The sequence below is a fragment of the Culex pipiens genome, chromosome 2, assembly GCF_016801865.2.
Source record: "Culex pipiens pallens isolate TS chromosome 2, TS_CPP_V2, whole genome shotgun sequence".
Taxonomy (NCBI): Eukaryota; Metazoa; Arthropoda; class Insecta; order Diptera; family Culicidae; genus Culex; species Culex pipiens.
In genome coordinates, this window is record NC_068938.1 from 194,454,188 (window position 1) to 194,460,187 (window position 6,000).

Sequence of the window (6,000 nt, forward strand, 5' to 3'; positions counted from 1 at the left end):
TTTCTAAAATTTTTCAGCTACTCTTACTTCCATTACAGTTACCACCGCAAGCTTCCCTAACCCTAAACTCTTTAATTAAATGTCTGAGTTTTCTAACGTTTCTGGTTTTTATTTATTTACATCCCAGCACGCCATGATTTTCTACCTAGCTTGCTTGCTTGCGGTTCCAAACCGCACCGCTACCGCGGGAGAGCCTCCGCGCGATAGGCCCTGGAACTCGGCACTATACGTGCACCAGACCGTCAACACATCTAAGCAAGTCTTGAAAATGGAGCACCCGATTCGAGTGGTAGAAATGACAGTTCTCCCATAAGGAATACATTGTAGAAAAAAGCAAAAACTGCTCGAATGGAAATGCTCCATTGAGCACGATCTCGCGCCAGTAGGCCAAGACGATGACGGCTACGACTGCGAGCGGAATGAAACCAGTCACGACGCGCAATTTTCTAAAATGCAAACAAGTTTTTCTGCACGATGGATGCTCGTCGAGCTAAGGGATAGAGCCGAAGAATGTCTGACGTCCGGTTTCTCGAAAACATTAGCGCGTTTCTTCTTAACGACCCTTCCAGCCGCCAAGGTAATTGGACTCATCCATCTGAGTTTGATTTATGAAACAATGCCGGTTGAGCCATTGATCATAGCCGCAAGAAACAGAAAATATTGATCTAGTAGTCGGAAGCTGTGACCGTGGCATGCTTGTCACTTAGCCATAATGGCGGATGCCATAAATGCATTGTGAAACCAATAACAAATCGTGTTTTATCTATGATTGAATAAAGACATGTGTTATTGACAGCTGTCACTCCAAATGGATGCCATAATGGTGGATGGTATAAAATCTAATTAAATTCTTAAAATCTTACTCACCTTTTGTCAGAACATTCCTCCAGCTTACACACGCCTCTCCTTCGGACAATTAACCGCTACTTCTTTACACTCGCACTGATGGTGCTCCAACCTCGCACTTCAAAAATCATTTGCCGAAGATTTGAAAGTGCTTCTCTTCGTTGAAAACCAAACACTGAAACCGGCCAGAAATCGCACCTGTTCTCTTCTCCCCTTTTATTCTTTGAACGCGCGATGCACGCAATCCAATGATAAACAAACATACACTGGTTTTAACCCTTTTTCTTGACTTCTTTCAACTTGTTTCTTCTCTTTATTGCATGTTTTCTTTGCTTGCTTTTCGCTTGTACTGGATCGACCTTTCACTTTGGAACACTTTTCAGCAGTTTTCTTTTGATAAAAGTCAACTCTTCAATTTGAAATTCTTCAAAACTGAAATTTACCTTTAAACCTACAAAAAGAACAAAATTTGTTACGAAATTCTGCAATCCAGAACAAAATTTGTTACGGAATGTTGCCAAAAATTCCAAAAGTGTGTCATGAGTCCCTACTAGAGCACTAAATCAGCACCAACAAAGTAGGCGCATACCAACACATGCACCAACACGCGCAAACAACACTCAACCAAAACCTGTTTTATGCAATCACTGCCGCCCAAGGCCTACTTGCGCGGTTGCCAACCTATTTATTGAGATATATCTCCCTCTCCCGGATGGTGTCTCCCCTTAACAAAAAACTTTACTTAATCCACCTTTAGGTGGTTGGTGCCTTCCTCACATTCATAAAGTCAATACATTCAGTAAAAATAGCAACATTCCCCTTTAACATGTTTAACAAATTAACTTTATTACTCATTTCTTTTGATAGGGTTCGCAGACCTTCAATATTTCTGGCTCATCGGCAAGGTCTGATAAAAAACATATCAAACGATAGTTCACATGGAAGATTCAGACAATATTTCTATCACAATATCTGAAATCCGGCCTCCAAAAAGTGTATAAATAACACTTAAGTGCTAATAATTTTTGATAGGGTTGTCAGATCCTCGATGTTTTAGGCTCATTTGAAAGGTCTTTCGATTATCTAACTAACGACAGGTCGCATGATGGACCCGGACATAATTTTTATTGAAATATCTGAGATCCGGCCTCCAAAAAGTGTATAAATAACACTTAAGTGCTAATAACTTTTGATGAGGTTGTCAAATCTTCAATGTTTTGGGCTCATTGGAAAGGTCTTTTCAATACCTTTCTGAAAATGTATAACACGATGGGTTTTCTTGCAAAAACCACCCTTTTTACAATCTTCCGGACATTCGCCAAAATCGTTTTTTTAGCATAACTTTTGAAGTACTTTACTAAACCTGCTGATTTTAAATAGAGACCTATGGGACCCCAAGACGGATCGAATGAGACCAATACGGTCAAAATCCGTTCATCCAGTCCGGAGATAATCGAGTGACAATTTTTTTGTCCACCCACCTACACACATCCACACAGACATTTGCTCAGAACATGATTCTGAGTCGATATGTATACGTGAAGGTGGGTCTACGAGGTCAAATTAAGAAGTTAATTTTTCGAGTGATTTTATAGCCTTTCCTCAGTAAGGTGAGGAAGGCAAAAAAAGTAGTCTAAAAATGATTTATTTCCTAAAGGTGAAAATGGACATCCCAGTAAGCCGGGGTGTGTGCGCGCAGCACACTGTTTACATCGCACACCACCAGCGTAAAGCAATAGAGAGGTGTGCGAAATACACTCTCAACTCAACGTCATTCTACTCTTAAAGGTGAGAGGGCCGCCGCGATTAACGTTTTACGCCTGCGTGGTACCTTTTGACTTATGGAGAAAGGCAAAGAGACACTTGCACCTTAAGTGACACTTACGAGATCGTTACCTCGATATTAAATTCCCGCTTTTATAACAATTCAATCAAAGTTTAAATACACTCAAAACCACTTTTAAGCAATTCAACGTCCAAATTCAACACAATAAACGCGAAAAATAACGTCAAACAAAAAAGAAACCACCGAATCGCGACCGAAACCGAGTTGAACTTAACGCAGACTGGCTCGCAGCTAATGCAGTCTGAGAGAGTTGGTCACAAAAGAAGAGAATTTTTACCTGATTGTAACCCACACAGTCAAGCAGGTTAAAATGTCAACAACTACATCGGGGGAGGCGAAAGAGAAAGGCAAAAAGTGACGGAACTTGTGAGCGTGTGTTGGTAGGTTTTGCGCAAGGTGGTAGAAGAAGTGACTTAAGTAGGTGTGGAACGTTTTTATATGTATGTGGTAGTGTTTTACATAAAACAAAATCAGCGTAAGAGCCGAGCTCGTTTAGAACCCTATTGACACTTTTAAGAACTCTATTCGAACTTATTTTAAGGTTCTTTTAAAGCTAATTTTTAACGCTATTATTACTTTTTACTATTCTGCTGTAATTTTTTTTTATTCTGTTGTAAAAATTACGTTTTTAAATCAATTTTCGAAGTATTTAGTCTATAGATTAGTCTATGGCTAATGGAGAACTGTGCCGAAATGCATGCCGTACACTTGCGCTGTGAGACACAAAAGTACAAAACGCATCTAATTTTGTAAAATAATTATTGATAAATATTCATATTCATTTTATTTTCGAAATATCCAGCTATTCATAACACAAATCTAATTATTAACGGATATTTGTAGAGTTTGTCTTTTTACCTTTGTTTTACAGTTTTTTTTTATTTGTCAAAATTTCATTTCAGTACAGATAATAACAAATAAGTTTCTCCTGAAAATTGCAAATATAATGTTTTTAATATCAACCTGAATTTTTATTTAAAAAAAATATATTTAAAAGTGTATTTTTTGGATTTTATCCTACCAGCCCATAGTGCAGTCTACATACAATGGAGTACCCGATTCGAGTGGTAGAAATGACAGTTCTCCCATAAGGAATACATTGTAGAAAAAAGCAAAAACTGCTCGAATGGAAATGCTCCATTTTGGTGGCATACATGATACATGAGCAGTTCTCTAATCGATTTGGTGCCTTTGGCAAAGTTGTAGTTATAGATCAGAAAAAAAAATTAAATCAGATTTTTTTTCTTATTTTTAAAATTACTTTGCGGACTTCTGGATTCGAGTGGTAAAATTGGCAGTTCTCCCATAAAGAATACATTGTAGAAAAAAGCAAAAAGTGCTCGAATAGAAGTGCTCCTTTAATTTCCATATAAAACACATTATTTAAATACAATATATATTTTTTATACATCAAATTAAAAGACATCTTTTCAGCAAATTCCAGAAAAAGCATACAAAATCTTCGAGCAAGTTATTCCTTTGAAAAATAGTGATTAAAAAAAATCTGGACAAGGTTAAAAAACAATTTCATTTCATTTTAAAATGTAGATAGGGAGTCATTGGGTCTGGGGGTGAGATTGGGTCATACAAAAATGCAGAAATTTATATGATCCAATCTCACCCCCTAGACCCAATGTCACCCTTGATGACGGAAGTAAAATTTTGATTAAGTGCACCGTTTTTAAGTAAAGGCAATTTTTAGGTAACTTTTTTCAAGTCGCAGATTTTCATGTTTTATGAAAAGTTCCCATTGTTGGAAAAAAAAAGATTTCTCAGTGTTGCCCAACAAGCTCTCTTTTTTTTTAATCACCGATATCTCGGAAACTATTGGTCCGATTTTCAACGTTAAAAAATTTAGCATTTCGATGCCTTTGTGCTCTCTTATGCTAACTAGATAGGAAAACCAGCAAGCTAATTGTAATTATTGTAAGAGAGCACAAGTGGCATCGTTTTGTTAAATTTTCTGATCGTTTCGAAAAAATACCTTGAAAATTTGAAATCAAGACTAACATTATAAAAGGCGTGATGTAATATTGAATATTCGGCCCGAATAAAAATAAAAATATTTTTTTGTGGAATTAAATTGTTAGTGACAAAAAGTTATTTAAAAAATCACCAAATATTTTTTTTTGTTAATTTTTGCCGCAAAGTTATAATTTTTTTAATGCGATTTAGGCCGTTGCAAATATTTTTCAAAGTTTATGTCGGGCCCCCCCCCCCCCGCTTCAAAATTTGTCCGAAAAATTAGGGGGCAAAAAAATATTTTTGCAAAAAAAATTCAAAATTTCAATGGAAATAGAAGTCTAATCAACGAAGAACAATCTAAAATGCCTTTTTCTGCTTTGATAATCATATTTAACATGTTTGGACTGCCCATGTTCGCATAAATGTCCCATATGCAAAAACAGCAAGCTGAGAAAAATGCATTTGAAGTTTGTCCCACACATAAGGCTACGTGTTAAGTTTTCGCGAAAAAACTGGATTTCCTCCTGATTTCTAGAACAAAGTACTGGATGTAACAGGCTTTTCTGAAAGACCACACGATTTTGAACAAAACTGCATCAATAACTCAAAAACGATGAAAATGCATATGGGACATTTATGCGATCAGAGGCAGTGGACTTGTTTGAAAATATTTTAAACTTTTATGAAATTACAATGTACAGCACCGCAAAAACTTTTTTTCCTCGCAAAAATAAAATTTTCGTCAGTACTTAGAAATTTTGGAAATCAATGATTGCAAAACAACTGGACAGGGGTATAATGCATTTTAAAACACTTTTTTCATTCAAATGTTTAAACCATGGCTCGTAATTTCAATTTTTATACTTTTTAATTTTTTTGCCCCCCCCCCCTCGACTTTGGTCAGAGACGTGGGCCATAAACTTCAAAAAATATTTGCAACGGCCTTATCAAAACCTAGTCTAAACAAAATTTAAAAAAATCTTAGTATAAGGCCAAGTGAAAAAAATATAATTTAACCCAAAAATGACGAACTTCTCGTCACAGTGTCCTGATGCGAACAATGATCGAGCTCGAGCTGTCACAGCCCTGCGAAGTATGGCTGACATATCAGGCGGTCAGTATAAAAAAAACAGCTAGAAATTGCCTTACAAAAACTTTTGCTAGAAAGAGATAGGAAATCTGATGCAATCAAACGTCGGTAATTTTTGACTAGAAAGCCTTATTTTACCTAAATATTTTTAAATTTGAGTTGAATTTGATTTGAAACTAATTTAAAGTTAATTTGAAGTTGATTTGAATTGAATTTGAATTCGGTCTGAATTTGACTTGAATTGGAGTTTTAT

General features: G+C 36.2%; 1 protein-coding gene across 9 annotated transcripts in view; it reads right to left on the reverse strand.

Annotated features, from left to right (window-relative positions):
• LOC120415173 (protein phosphatase 1 regulatory subunit 12B-like) overlaps nucleotides 1-6,000 on the reverse strand; it is a 215,318-nt gene that overhangs the window by 208,619 nt on the left and 699 nt on the right. For 3 of the 9 annotated variants that reach the window (XM_039576622.2, XM_039576623.2, XM_039576617.2), the window contains exons 1-2: nucleotides 2,732-2,918; nucleotides 868-1,297 (exon numbers count right to left, since the gene is read on the reverse strand). The gene's annotated coding sequence lies outside the window, so the exon portion shown is untranslated. Of the gene's footprint in view, nucleotides 1-867; nucleotides 1,298-2,677; nucleotides 2,919-6,000 lie in introns of those variants that run through there. The other 6 variants (XM_039576624.2, XM_039576625.2, XM_039576628.2 and 3 more) reach the window with 4 other exon arrangements.